Below are 15,521 nucleotides of genomic sequence, written 5' to 3'. Positions count from 1 at the left end.
TCTCGTCCATTCACTTTGTTTCGTGGACGAAAAGCAGGGATTTATGAATGCAGTACTGACGCAACAACATGGAGATAAACAAAGACCGGTGACTTATTTTTTCTAAAAAACTGGATCCAGTGGCCGCAGCACTTCCTCCGTGTCTTCGTGCTGTGGCTGCAATAACAGAAGCTGTATTAGCAAGCACGGATGTAGTTCTCATGAAATTTCTTCTGTCTTTTTCTTTTTTTCTTGTGACGTGTGTATTTGAGAGGCTGTTTTATGTTTGTTTGTCCTGAAGAGTGGAACTTGCTTTTCTTCAGAGTCCATTTGTTTCTGTTTCCTTTGCTGCATTGTTTCCAAATATAGTGTAAATATAGAATAATACTGGGGTGAAGTGTGTTGAAAATGGTATGGGTGATTTTGTGTGTTATAGAGTGTATTAAAGGGATCCCTATGAGTATCAGAATGTACTCTGTACTTTGTCAAATGTTACAATTGAAAAAATGGAGCACCCTCAACCAGTTACGCAGTGGTCCAAGGGGACCGCCTGCTGGAAGCAAATCAAATTTCATCAAGCTAAGTGCACAAAACAGCTGAACTCGTAGCACTCACTCAAGCATGTCAGCTGTCCGAAGGGAAGATCGTAACAATTTATACAGATTCCAGGTATGCTTTTGGAGTCTGCCATGATCATGGAGCACTATGGAAACTAAGGGGATTTAAGACCAGTACTGGAGAGCTCTAACTAAAAACTGAAAAAGATAATTATCGATTTGTGTAATTGGTTTAGCGCAAATGAATTGTCTCCACTTTTGTTTAAGGCTTGTAAATATACAAAAGTATTTTTCCTTTTGAACCCTGATCAAGTTTGAAGGGAAAATGCTCTTTTAATAATATTACATGAGAAGGGAGACAAGTTTTTTTGGCGATAAGCGGAATGTGTCTAATTGTGATATGAATGTGTGTCTAATTGTGATATGAATGTGTGTCTAATTGTAATATGAATGGAAGTTGTATATTTTAGGTACTATAAAGGAAGAGCATGGTGACGCAGTGGTCAGCACACTTGATACGAATAAAGGTTCAAGCACGTATGTTTTCCTTGTTAATAATAAGCATGAAGGAAAAGACGCGTTTAAGTATGTTACATAGATAACTTTTAAGCACAACTTAAGACCAGTACTGGCAAACCCATCCAACATCAGAAATTGATCGAATCCCTTTAGAAGTTATAACCAAACCATCGGAGCTAGCGATTGTTGGGTGTCAAGCTCACACGGGAAAACAGGATCCTGCTAGCAAAGGGAATGATTTAGCTGACCACTTTGCTAAAGAGGCTGCATATAATAACACACCAATTTCTTTATTCCAACAGAGAAATGACCAGGACCCTGATAATCAAATTATTTCTTTACAGAATGCAGCCACGGATATCGAAAGGAGAAAATGGTCCAAAGAAGGGTCCCTCTCTGATGGAGTCTGGACTCATAAACGCACTAACAAACCTTTTTCTCCCAATGATTTTCTCTAGTCTTGCAGGTTTGCGAACCTCGTTGAAGGAAATCCACCAGCAGGTTAATCAAGCCTGGAGGACCAGCCCCCTTTCCAAGGATTTACCAATTCCTTTGGGCACCTGGATCCTGGTTCGAGATACTCGGAGGAAACACTGGCATCAGCCTAGGTGGAGAGGACCATTCCAAATTCTTCTATCCACACCACACGCCGTGAAAGTTGAAGGATTGCCTGCCTGGATTCACGCCTCACATTACAAGAGATGGCACCCTTGATTGCTGTGCTACTATGTTTTTCTTTTCCCTTGTCTACTGCCCTGGTCACCTTGACTTTCCCGTTGGGAATCACCACATCAGTGCAGTTTGATTTCTGCTCTATTATCAACTGTGGGACTGGTCGACAAGCCCAGTGGACCGGATCTGACAAATACGTGTGTATGAGGGGAAGTGACTGCGACAACTGGCAATGGGTTTTTGCTAACACTGGAACTGAGGACTGGGGTTATCAACCTTTTGAGGCCCAAAAATACGGTTTGAAAAATCGGTTTTCTATCATAAAAGGACATGCCTCTCATTGTATGTGCTGACAACCATTGTAACTCAGGTATTTATGTATTAGGGGTATATGTATCTGGAACAGACCCTTTAGGGAGATTTCTAATTAAGATTGACAATCCTGTTACTAACACCCCTCATTCTCTGGCACACACACCCATCTCCCCAACTTTTGGTTCAGATTTTTCTCCTGTTAGGATTATGAATATTTCTACCCTTTCATCCACTTTTTCAATAGAAACTGGTTATGGAGATCAGAATAGATGGTTGCAGTGGGTTCTCTATTCAGCTAAGCAAGTTAATCGTTGTCATTGTTATGCGTGCGCTGCAGCCCGTCCCCATTTAGCTACAGTCCCTTTCCCATTATCTAACATTTCTGACCCCGTGGGGTTGCCCTGCCTTCTGTATTTATTCACTACTTCTAAGAAACCCCTCTCTGGTTCAAAGTGTTCTAATCTATCTATTCTTTTTCCCCCCACCCGTCACATGGATACCCCTATGTTTCAAACTCACGAAGGGAATTATACATGTTTCAAATCTTATGGAACGACATGGGTAGGAGAATTACCATTTTCTTTCTGTTCTCAAACTTTTCAGGTTAACTTTTCTCTGAACACCGTTCTGTCTTCCTTTCTTCTCTCCCAAACCACTCCTAGATCAGATATTTGGTGGATGTGCCGTAGGTCCAAATTATTTGCCACCCTTCCCCCTAACTGGTCTGGTACCTGTGCTCCAATCCAATTAGTTAGACTTCTATCCTTACCTCCCTCTCACTACTGATATCTCCTTACATGGCCCTGGAGTATACATAGATGCTATTGGAGTCCCTAGGGGTGTCCCAGACAGATTTAAAGCTAGGGATCAAGTCGCAGCTGGTTTTGAATCTATCATACCCCAAATTACTATTAATAAGAATGTAGACTGGATTAATTACCTTTATTATAACCAACAACGTTTCCTTAACTTCACCAAAGATGCTATTGAAGGCATACATGAACAGCTTGATCGTACTTCTCTGATGACTTGGCAGAATCGTCTAGCCCTGGACATGTTACTTGCAGAAAAGGGAGGTGTCTGTGCTATGTTTGGTGATGCTTGTTGTACATATATTCCAAATAATACCGCGCCAGATGGATCAATAACTCGTGCATTGGCAGGCCTCACTGCTCTCTCTAAAGAACTTTCCACTAATTCTGGCATTACAAATCCTTGGGATCAGTGGTTTACATCCTCCTTCGGATCCTGGGGACAATGGATAAGATCTGTTTTTATTTCTTTGGTTGTGACATTTTGTCTCCTCCTCCTGGTTGGTTGTTGTATTTTCCCTTTGTTTCGCAATATAATATCTAAGTACTTTACCGCCTCTATGGAAAGGGCATATATGCTACATGAGGAGCGCATGTCTCGTGTAGCTTCTTCCATTTTCTCTCCCCCTTCCCCTTCATCAACCATTTCAAGATAGAATTATATAGGCCCACATCATTTTTGTTCAAAAAGGGAGGAGTGTGGAAACAAAAAAAGATGTAATTGAACAAAATGTATGTGTGTATAGAAAATAGGACAGAGTGATGAAACTTGTTTGTGTTTTGCGTACGTGACAAGAAGCATGTATACTTTCTAGAAGTTTCTTTTGATGATGTGTGTGACAAGAAAATATACCTTTAGGGTAATGACTTTACAAAAACTGGAAAAGTACAATGAGTCAGGATGCTATTTTTTGCTTACGTGGTCAACGATCAGGAGATTAGAAAGGTATAAAAGAACAAGGACATCTGCGCTCGAGGCAGATGAAGCGCGGTGTCCTAGGACTGTGTTTCTCTGACATTTTACCTTTGCCTGGTATGTATTAATAAAAGGTTTTGACTAATTTTAATTTTCTTCTCTGTCTTCAGTCACAAAAAGTGTCCACATTCGTTTATACCTCGTGTCTTCTCATTAAACTTTTATCTCGCGAATGTGTTATTGCAATCCGCAGCGGGAGCGTTTCTATAAACTTAATTTAAACTTACGTTTTACACCGTGCTTTTTTCCCTTATGAAGATGCTTGTATGCTTCACTCGCTCGCTTATTGTTTCGCTCCCTTCTCAATTGTTTAATGAATTTTTTGTTCTTCGCTGTTTGTGGCTCCTCCTTCATTTCTCCCTACTGCGTTCACAGTCTTTTCACATGATTACGTGGGAGGAGTGATGACGTGACACTCAACTCGAGCTGCCGTCCATTACAGTATATTGTGAAAAGAGAGGTTCCAGTTATGACCATTACACGTTGAATTTCGAAATGAAACCTGCCTAACTTTTGTAAGTAAGCTGTAAGGAATCAGCCTGCCAAATTTCAGCCTTCCACCTACACGGGAAGTTGCAGAATTAGTGATGAGTGAGTCAGTCAGTCAGTCAGTCAGTGAGGGCTTTGCCTTTTATTAATTAGTATATATATATATATATATATATATATACACATACATATACACACATACATAAACACACACATATACATACATACATACATACATAGTGCGTTGTAACACGGGCTGTGATTGTTACATGGGAGGGAGACGACAAATCACAGCTTCCCGCTTTCTAATCGGGCCTGCGATTGGTGCTTTGACTGATGCCTAGATCCCACAGTATGTCCCGTTAGGAAAGGTGTTAGGCAAGTGTAATTGAATATTGGTGCTGCAAGTTTATCTGTACACCTGTTTTTAAGGCTTATTGACTGAAAGGGGCTTTCATGAAAAAACTTAGGGCTTTGCTACAGGATACACCCTCCACAAGTTAAGGAAGTAAAAATAAAGGTATATATTTCTGTTTTATTTAAACCTTTTAAGTTTGTATGCGTGCGGCATGGTGGCGCAGTGAAAGGTGCCAGTTAGGAGACCCGGGTTCACTTCCCTGCGTGGAGTTTGAATGTTCTCCCCGTGTCTGTCTGGGTTTCCTCCGGGTACTCCAGTTTCCTCCCACAGTCCAAAGACATGCAGGTTAGGTGCATTGGCGATTGTATATTGTCCCTGGTGTGTGGGTGTGTGTGGGTGTGTGCGCCCTGCGGTGGGCTGGCACCTTGCCCAGGGTTTGTTTCCTGCCTTGTGCCCTGTGTTGGCAGGGATTGGCTCCTGTATTTAGGATATAGCGGGTTGGATAATGGATGGATGGACATTTGTATGCATAGCCCCATTTGCCCGATTTCGTCTTTTTTCTGTCTTCAGTAATATTTCAGCAAACCCGGAGCTTGTCAGTTCAAATCCTGGTACTGACACCACTGTGTGACCCTGAGGAAGTCACTTCACCTGCCTGTGCTGCAAGAAACAAAAGTAATGTAACAAATTGTACCTCAGATGTTGCAAGTTGCTGGAATAAAGGCATAAGTAAAATAGATAAATATGTATTATACACATAGGAACTATTCATTTATTTTCAGTTAAGTCATCTGCAGCAAACCTTTATAAATGAGGGTTCCTCCTTTTTTAGCTTTCTTATTAATTTTTCAACATTGTGTAAAATAACTTTATAAAGTAACATAAAAGTTTTAAATACTGGTTATCCTTTTACACTAAAATATTACTAAAGAGATACAAAAAAAGTAAAATGCATATGTTGTTTTTCTTTAAGGAGATTAAATATTACTGAAGAAAAAAAAAAAAAAACTAAAACAGCCAAATGGGGCTATGCATAGGAACTTAAAAGGTTTAAATAAAACAGAAATACAGTCATCCCTCACCTATCGCGGGGGTTACGTTCCAGAGCCCCCCGCGATAAGTGAAAATCCGCAAAGTACCGACCTATATTTATTTTATTATTTATATATATTTTAAGGCTTTATAAACCCTTCCCACACTCTTATAAACCTTTCTGTCTCTGTTTTTAACCTTTCCCACACTCTTATAAACACTTCCTATGCTCTTAAACACTTTCTACACTCTTAACACCGCAGAGCAACACTACACGCAGCGATCAGACGTTGCTGTGTCTGCCACTCGCTTTGTGAAGAGGGGGGGGCAGGTGAACGCACATTAAGCAGAGGTGGACTTTGTGCTGCTTCTGCCAAAATGCCTGCTTGTCGCTTTGCGCGTTCTGAAGGAGGAGGAGGAGTGTGTGTGTGTGTGTGAGGGCTGAACGCACGTTCGCTGAAACCCCCCACTCCGAGGCGCGGTACGCTCCTGCCACTCGCGTTGTGGGGGGGGGGGGGGGGGGGGGGAGCGGGCTTGCTGAATGCATGCTAAGGAGAAGTGGACTTTGTGCTGCTTGTCGCTCTGCGTGTCAATGAGCCTGTACAGCAGCTGTTTTCCTGTCTCACTGCCTTGTCTTGCATGAACTTAAAATCTATATACAGTGGAACCTCGGTTCACGAACGTCTCGGTACACGTACAACTCGGTTTACGACCAAAAAGTTCGCCAAACTTTTGCCTCGGTTCACGACCAAACACTCGGTATACGAACAAGCCAGGTTCCCTTTCGGTTTGTTGATGTTCATTCTCTCCCTGTGCATTTCCTGTGCAGCGAGCGAGAGAGAGCGCGCGCGCACACGCACACACACACACACACACACACACACACACACACAGAGAGGCAGCGCAAGAGACAGAGGGCTGTGTCGCTACCCGATCTGCGGTGCCTACCCGATTTGCGCGCGCATGCGCACGCATGCGCAGAGCTTAACTAGTGCGACCCTGCACGATCTGCGTTTTTTTTACTTTGCGACACGAGTCCCCATCCGATTTGTCTCGCGCACGCGCTCTCTGCTTAATTAAAATTCATTTCACGACGCTGCCCGATTTGTTCTGCGCATGTCGAATGTTTTACGACACACGAGAAAAAAAGTTACCACGGGATTTTAATTTCTCGGTCTGCATTAACAAATAGAACTTCCGCTATTCGAGTGAGAAGGAGAAAGAAGAACGCTAGAGAATAGGAGCATATTGAATTTTTCTCCTGGCAGAAGAATATTTTTCACTTCTTGAAAAAATGAAGACTTTTCAATTTTACAACGACTTGAAAGAATATCTTTTACGGGAAGAATTTAGCAACAATTTAACGGTCAGAGAGCGAAGTGAAATACGACGTGTGTCCGTGAATTTTATGATTAAAGGTACTGTATGTAATGTTTATTGAATGCTTTTCAATTTTTGAGAATACAGTATATACTGTAATATAATCTAGATATATTTAGGATTATCTGACGTTTTGTTTAATAATTGGAATATTACAAAATTTACCGGTTTAGATAGACTGGTGATTTCAATGAACGCGCATGAATGTTTTGAAATATGCAAAACTTTTAATAAATTGTGTTATTAAAAAAACTGCTCAGGTGGACTTTCCTGTTATTTACTGATTTATACTTGATTAATGGATTAGTAGGTTTTCTCTTTTTGGGAATATGAAAATCTGAACTGCGTAGATGTATGTCAGATCAGGTGTCTAAATTTTACAATTCTTTTAAAGAGAGAAGTAAATTGGTATCCACTAACGAATGTTAAAATGTGTTTTTTTCTTATGCAACTCCCCAACATTAGAGCACAATATTTTAGTGTGTGTGTGTGAATCCTCGCAATCCCAGTAACTGTTGTGTTTTTCTCATTGTATGAGTTTCAATAGAAACAAAACCAAGCTGTTTCATTTGCAAAATAAAGCACACATTCTTAGGGGTATTATGCTTTGTTACTGGGTAATTGGTGTATGCCTTCACTTATAATGTGATGTGGTCATATTTCAGTTACATGCAAGCAACTTTTGTATTGTGTTCTTTCTTAATTTTGGATAGTCCATCATCCATGCCCTGGCTGCTCTACAGGGTGTATCAGGACAGGAGGCAGAAGACTTATTTCTTGGTGGCCCAGAATACAGTATCAGGTAAAAGTCAAGTCTAGGAATGTTTGAAGTAAGTGTTTAAATATTTCTTGTTTATTATTTTTGTATTTTACTTGCCTTAGTGAAGTGGAAGAATTTAACTGAAAGATAGGGCAGCAATTAAAGAAGGAGGGAATGCTGTGATATCTGTTGGAATAGAAGATGATGCTACTGCCCAGTGCTTCCAGAATCCTTCATTTGAGTCTTGGGTCTGAATCTACTGCGTCATTGCCAAGTATTCTGGGGTAATGGATCTTGTTTTGTTTACATTTTGTTTTTCTTCATATTCCAAGCTCATTTACTTGACCTTAGCTTTAATAAATTGGATGGCTGTCTCCTTCACGATTTGATTTTAAAGTACTATACTATTCATTACATAAAAAGCTCTGAACAGTTTAGTCCCTTCCAGTATTTGGTACTGTCTCTCCCCCATCACTCCTCAGTGTAATCTTTAATGCACAACCACTAATTTGCTTATGAAAGAACTGGTGAAGCAGCTTGCACATGTATACCAAAAATATAGAATGCCGGCTATAAATGAAAAACCTTTCAAAATACTTTTAAAACTCCATTTTTAAACTTCACCTCTGCTTAATTCCCACTTCTATCAGTTTATGATTTACTTCTGGTTTATGAATGGAACTGCATACACTTTGAAAGATTTACACCAGATAATAACCATTGTGGTTTTTTTTTTTGCTGTTTTTCTTTTTTTTGTCCAGTGATGCCCTTTGCCGTGCACCCTGGTCAAGTCTTGTGCAACTGACTGTGGTGCTGAAGAGAGAAGATTTCTGAAGACCCTCTTGAAATGGAGCTGCAATTGGATTAACACCACAACAGTATGCTGGCTGAGAATGTCCACAGGGGCCTGGGGAGGCTGTGACCTTGTGACCTGAGACGTTGTTTTGTCAATCATCCTGACCAACTGGACCTTCTTGTGTTCTTCAACAGGGCCATCTGACCAGCAGATATATTTAAGTAGAAGGATCTTTCAATTTTCCTCTTGTGTACTTTTTAATTATATATATATATATATATATATATATATATATATATATATATATATATTTTCGTTTTGATAAAGTTATATGTATTTGTTAAGCAGTTTAGCAGTTTGGGCGTTATTAGTATTAAAATATGTTAGAAGTTATTTGTGGAATAATTTTAATAATCAAATTAGCAAAACAATGTAACTTTAAATTTTCTGTGCTCTGGGTAAAATATGTTAAAGCTATGTGGTGATTTTTTTTACTTCTTTGGGTTTTTTTGTACATTTGACAAATGTTTTTTTTAGGTGCATTGTGCTCACATTGTTCACTTTTGTTGTTCTCATAACATTTATTCAATAAAATTTGCATGAAAAGTGTTTCCTTTTTCATTATTCAGTTATTAACTCACATTTAAGACACTATATGGGTGAATAAAAGCCATTTAAATTTGAGTACAAGACGAGCAATAGTATCACAGAAGATGGTGCTGGGGTTGTGCTTTATGTGGGTTAGACATGAAATGAAGATTTCTTTTTCTTTAAAAGACTGTTTATGCAATCCACTAGTATCACCGCAACAAAATTTTGTAAACCATGATGCCCTATGACATGTGTATTTCATTAATAATAATATGTAAAGTTATTTTTAAAGAGTTTTTCCAGGGATGAAAAGTGCATCAACAGTTCATTTTTACATATATACACACTTTGACTAACTGCATGAAAGCCTGGTACAACAGCTGCACCAAACCTGCCAAAAAAGCCCTGCAGTGGATCATAAAAACATCACAAGACGTTCAATGGAACTGAACTGCCATCACTTGATCATCGATACAAGATTCCCTGTGTAAGAAGGGCTGAACACATCATCAAGGAGAACACTCATCTTGGACAGAACCTGTTTAAGCTTCTCCCATCTGGCAGGCATTTCAGATATATAAATGCAAAGAATTATTATTATTATCAATCTGTATGCTACAAATGGACAAAAAAAAAAAAAACTTTTTTCCAGCTGCAATAAACTTATTGAACTCATATATCTTCTCAATCTGAAATCGTTTTCATTGATCATGTACAATTAATGTAGTATAGGTAATCTATACTGCTGTGCATTTATGCAATAATAATCCATCCTGGTTACTTTAACATTATATATGGCATCTTGCCAATATTTTGAACATATTTTGTATGATTACTCAGTTTTTAGTTCATTATTTATTTATTGTATTATTATATATCGTAACTATTTGACAGTGGAATTTAAATGCAACGTGAAGTTGACACGAGTAATTTCGTTGCGTTACTCAATGTCAATAAAGTACTTGAATACATCTATTTTTAAAACTGTCATTTATTTTTTATATGTATACTATAATAACATACAATGATTAAATACTTTGTACAATGGGAACTGAAAAAAGAAGTGCTATGTAAACTAAACGAAGCGATCTCAGTGATAAACAACGTGTATAACGAGGAGTATGACACGCTTAATTCAGCCGTGAAAACAGAACGTACAATGAATATTTAATAACATTATCATTATGGTCAACTAGTACGGCATTTCAACGAAAATACTGTACTGCCCGTTGTGTATCGACATGCGCAGTTGAGAGCGATCCGTGCCGAAAAGCGAAATGTTTAGTGTATATTTTTTTTTTATTATTAAGCGCATGCGGAGTGTGTTATTGCATACGTATTGAACGAAAACGTCATCGCTCACTTTACGGTGCTGCCCAATCTGTTTAACGCATGCGTGAACACTTTACGGCATGCTAGGCTTTCAATACGCCTGCGCGCGCAAATCTGGTAGGCACGCAGATCGGGTAGCGACAGGCTGTACACACGTACACACACACACACACACACACAGGAACACGCGCGAGAGAGGCGTGTGCGCACACACACAGGAGCGCTCTAGACAGACACACTGTGAGCTGCAAAGCTGATCGCACCCCCAGAGAATACAGACGCCCCTGGGAAAACCCCTAAGAAACATGGACAGACTACCTTCACATTCCTCTCCTTTCCCTTCTTGCCGGCTCTGTCGCGTAATATGCCTCTCGTGCAGTGCTCCGCCTTCTTAAAAAGCCTGCACGGGCTTCTTTCTGTTTGTTAAATTGGTTGCTTGCTTCTCCTTCTTTCTCTCTCAGACAATCTGTGCTCCTGGCGGAGCTGTCATCTCTGACTTGTCATGGAGCACGTTTAAACTGTTGAAAAGAGACAAATGTTTGTTTGCAGTGCTTTGAATAAAGTTCCTTTTTTTCTACAACCTCCTGTGTCTCTGTGCAAATCTGTGACCCAAGCGTGACAATACACACAGGCGCTCCAGGCTCGCAAAAGAGAGACGCACGCACACACAGGCGGGGGAGAGAGAGGCGCACGCTAGAGAGACACACACAGGTGCTCCAGGCTCGCAAAAGAGAGACGCGCGCACACACACACACACACACACACACACACACACACAGGCTGGGGGGGGGGGGGGGTAGGAGAGAGACGCGCACACACACAGGAGCGCTCCAGGCTCGCAAAAGAGAGACGCACGCACACACACACAGAGCGATTGAGGGACGCATAAGTTACAGAAGGCTTGTTTTTGTTTTCAGTTATGTTTCCGGTGATTGGTTCGTAGCCTGCATTGTTGCAGTGTTACTTTTCTTGGTGGTTTATTAAATTACGGATTTTTCAAATGTTCCTTTTTTCCCCTGTGCTTAAAACTCATTAAAAAAAGTGTTTTTAGCGAGAGCGGTTCCTAGCACTATAGCGCGAACTATTGCAGTGTTAGTTTTCTCTGTTGTTAAAGGTTTTCTCAGTGTTATTCAATGTTTTTACATTTAGTTTACCATTACGCTGTGCATTCTATGGTATAATTAACTATATTTGTGCTTAAAAACTGAAAAAATGTATATATTTACATACAGTTTCTACGGTCTGGAACGGATTAATTGTATTTACATACAATCCTATGGGAGAAATTGCTTCGGTTCACGACCAACTCGGTTTACGACCAGAGTTGTGGAACGAATTATGGTCGTGAACCGAGGTTCCACTGTATATAATTCACTAAGCCAGAAGACAAGTAGCCAACCATGGAAAGCACGCCGGAAGGGGCGTGGATTCACTAAACCGCCGACAAGTAAGACGCCAATGGCGCACGCAGGAAGGAGCCACGCCCACCAACTCTTAGACCATTGGATACGACCAAAAAATCACAGCCACGCCCACCAACTCGGACGCGACGCCTCGAAAAACATGCCGTCATTTCTGTTTGTCTGTGCCACAGTCCACTTGCAGCTCTGAGCCACGTTGACTTTTCATTAGTCAACCTCAGTGGAATCTTGGTTCACACAGAGGCAGCCACAGAGAGAGAGCCGCGCGCACACACAGGCAGTGACAGAGGCAGCCACAGAGAGACAGAGGCACACACACACACAGAGGCAGCGCCAGAGAGAGACAGAGGCATACACAGGCAGCGCGCAAGAGAGACAGACGTGCACACGCACAGAGGCAACGCCAGAGAGAGACAAGCGCACACACAGGCAGCGCACGAGAGAGAGCCACGCACACACACACACAGAGGCAGCGCCACAGAGAGACAGAGACACACACAGGCAGCGCAAGAGAGGGCCGCGCAATCCTTTAAAACTGAAGTTAAAACACAATGAAGGAAGCAGTCTTTAAAAACCAATAAGCCCTGTGCCTCTTTTTCATTAGCGTCTCACCTGCTTCAGGCCCTGCAACAGTCGAGACGCTCTCTCTGCAGCTGACCTTCTCTGTGCCTGACTCCACTACTGTCAGTCACCTGATTAAAAATGGCCTTTTAAAGGGGAGCTATGGACCCGCTATACCACAGGAACACATTGCCTTCGAGCCTGCTCTCGCTCACTCTAACGTACCGGCTTTCTCTCTCTCTCCTCACTCGCTCACACACTGCACAGGGGAGAAATGCCCGAAGCACGAGTCTACCCGGAAACCGTTTCAGCCACACTTCCACGCCCCTGGCTACACTGTGAGTGCGATGATTATTTATTTAAAAATGGGCTTTTGAAGGGGAGCTGTGGACCCGCTATACCACAGGATCACCTGTGACATTGCCTTCACATTGTTTTCCTTTTATTTATAATCCTGTTGAGCAGATCAGACACCCAGGCAAACAACACTGAATAATCAATAGCTGCAACTACCCTAAGTTCTTGTCAATAAGCCGCGGCTTATCTAAGGAAAAAAGTTGTGAAAATGAAAAAATAGAATATCGGCTTATACATAAGTCCGGCTTATACATCCATCGCGGGGGTTGCGTTCCAGAGCCACCCGCGAAATAAGAATATCCGCGAAGTAGAAACCATATGTTTATATGGTTATTTTTATATTGTCATGCTTGGGTCACAGATTTGCGCAGAAACACAGGAGGTTGTAGAGAGACAGGAACGTTATTCAAACACTGCAAACAAACATTTGTCTCTTTCAAAAGTTTAAACTGTGCTCCATGACAAGACAGATGACAGTTCAGTCTCACAATTAAAAGAATGCAAACATATCTTCCTCTTCAAAGGAAGAAACAAATCAATATGTCTGTTTGGCTTTTAAGTATGCGAAGCACCGCGGCACAAAGCTGTTGAAGGCGGCAGCTCACACCCCCTCCGTCAGGAGCAGACAAAGAGAGGGAGAGGGAGAGTTTGTTTTTCAGTCAAAAATCAATACGTGCCCTTCGAGCTTTTAAGTATGCGAAGCACTGTGCAGCATGTCTTTTCAGGAATCAGCTTTACAAAAGATAGCAACATGAAGATAATCTTTCAGCATTTTTAGACGAGCGTCTGTATCGTCTAGGTGTGCAAACAGCCCCCCTGCTCAATCCCCATACGTCAGGATCACAGATAGTCAGCGCAAGATTGACAGAAAAGTAAGCAATCTAGCTTCTCAGCCATCTGCCAATAGCGTCCCTTGTATGAAATCAACTGGGCAAACCAACTGAGGAAGCATGTACCAGAAATTAAAAGACCCATTGTCCGCAGAAATCCGCGATATATATTTAAATATGCTTACATATAAAATCACAATTTAAATGACCGCTACGCCCTCGTGTTGACTCGGCGACGCCCAGAGCAGAAAGAACGCGCTCCGGCCGCTCCAACCGCGCCATGCGGGGAGTAAGAGAGACGGCAATATCTCACACTCTCTCCCCCCTTAAAGAAATTAAATGGGCGCGAGTGAGACCACTGACCTCCCTCCCTTCTATTAGTTATAGGTTATAGTATGTTCGGCTTATCCATGAGTCCGGCTTATCTATGATACGATTTTATTTTAAAAATTCGTATGATTTTTGGTCTCCGGCTAATACATGAGTCCGGCTTATAGACAAGAACTTAGGGTACTTTGCCCGCCCCCACTCCTCACCTGAGTCGGTTTCGTCTCTGTTCAGCAGTGTTTGCCAAACTTGGTTCTGGTGAACCCCTGTGGCTGCAGGGTTTTGTTCCAACCAGATTCCTAATCATTAATGCCGGTGAAACTCATCCGGGATAAGTCGGTTTTTCAAACGCAGCCGCATAGCAGATTAGTCTAGCAAGATGTAATAATCCGAGATGAATGCGCGTCCTCGCGCTGAGTGAAAAGCCAATATATATTGAGTCTACAAAACATGATCAGCAAGTCTTTGATAGGCTGCAACAAAATGATGAAGGAACGGGCGCATTTTTTTCACACAAGCTGAGTGGGTGGGTGTTAGTTAGTTAATTAGCAACTCGAAGGATTTCAAGATATAATATACACAAGAGGTAACACTGCAAAAGCGGCCCAAACCAGAAAAGACAGCTGGCAAAAAGTGGCTGACAAATTAAATGCGTGTGCATTGTACTTACTGAAAGCAGCGTTACAGATTTTGCAAATGTTCATTTTTTTCCCTCTGCTTAAAAACATTGAAAAAGCGGCGCGGATTGGTTTGCAGCGTGTAAAACTTTGTTTGTCGCGGATAATTTGCTATCCACACAGGGAGGAACCATGAAGCGAACCCACAATCTTCCACTGTCTCCTTACTGCAAAGTATCCGTACTACTACGGCGCCACAAGGCAGTTAAAGAATGCACCGGTCCACATGTTCATTTTTTCCCCTGTGCTTAAAAGACATTAAATAACTGTTTCTCAACTGTGACTCCGGAAAAACTCAGTACGGGAAAAGCGTCCAGAATCGCAAACAACAATGAAAACTCTACGTGACTCGCAGGTAGTGATGGGCCGCTCGATACTCAGGTTTCGACACTGTGTCGAGCTTTCGAAGCACTGCAGATTTTAATACTTGATCAAATAATGACATCTGTGATTTAAGGATTTCACATTTTCTTTCTCAAATGTGCTTACCTATATCATGGCAAAATACAGGGATAAACCTTTATTTTCGGTCTACTCCGTTTTAATTAAGACAGAGCAAAGAAAACATTTAAGGCTATTAAATGTGATCTCAAGAAAAGATCAGGGTTAATTATAATACTAATAACAGGAGCGATTATAATGATACAGTGCAAAAGTAAATACTAATTGAAAGAGCCGGGAATGCACGAGGTGAGGCGTCTTATTTTGTTTAACTCTTGCTATCAGTGCATTCTGCCTGTCGGCGTTAGTTATATTTATATTTTTTAGACATCACACACT

The 15,521-nt window shown here is 41.3% G+C and overlaps 1 protein-coding gene and 1 long non-coding RNA gene across 9 annotated transcripts in view; one reads left to right on the top strand and one right to left on the bottom strand.

The window, feature by feature from the left end:
- LOC114648207 (sortilin-like) overlaps positions 1–15,521 on the bottom strand; it is a 174,146-nt gene that overhangs the window by 55,952 nt on the left and 102,673 nt on the right. The window lies entirely within an intron of this gene.
- Positions 6,950–8,812, top strand: LOC127527181 (uncharacterized). The gene is made up of 4 exons (XR_007934486.1): positions 6,950–7,127; positions 7,803–7,891; positions 7,972–8,133; positions 8,611–8,812. It is a non-coding gene; the product is annotated as an uncharacterized LOC127527181 (long non-coding RNA).

This window comes from Erpetoichthys calabaricus, chromosome 3 (assembly GCF_900747795.2).
Source record: "Erpetoichthys calabaricus chromosome 3, fErpCal1.3, whole genome shotgun sequence".
Classification (NCBI taxonomy): domain Eukaryota; kingdom Metazoa; phylum Chordata; class Cladistia; order Polypteriformes; family Polypteridae; genus Erpetoichthys; species Erpetoichthys calabaricus.
Note: the sequence above shows the minus strand (reverse complement) of the source record. Positions and strands in the feature narration are given on the sequence as shown.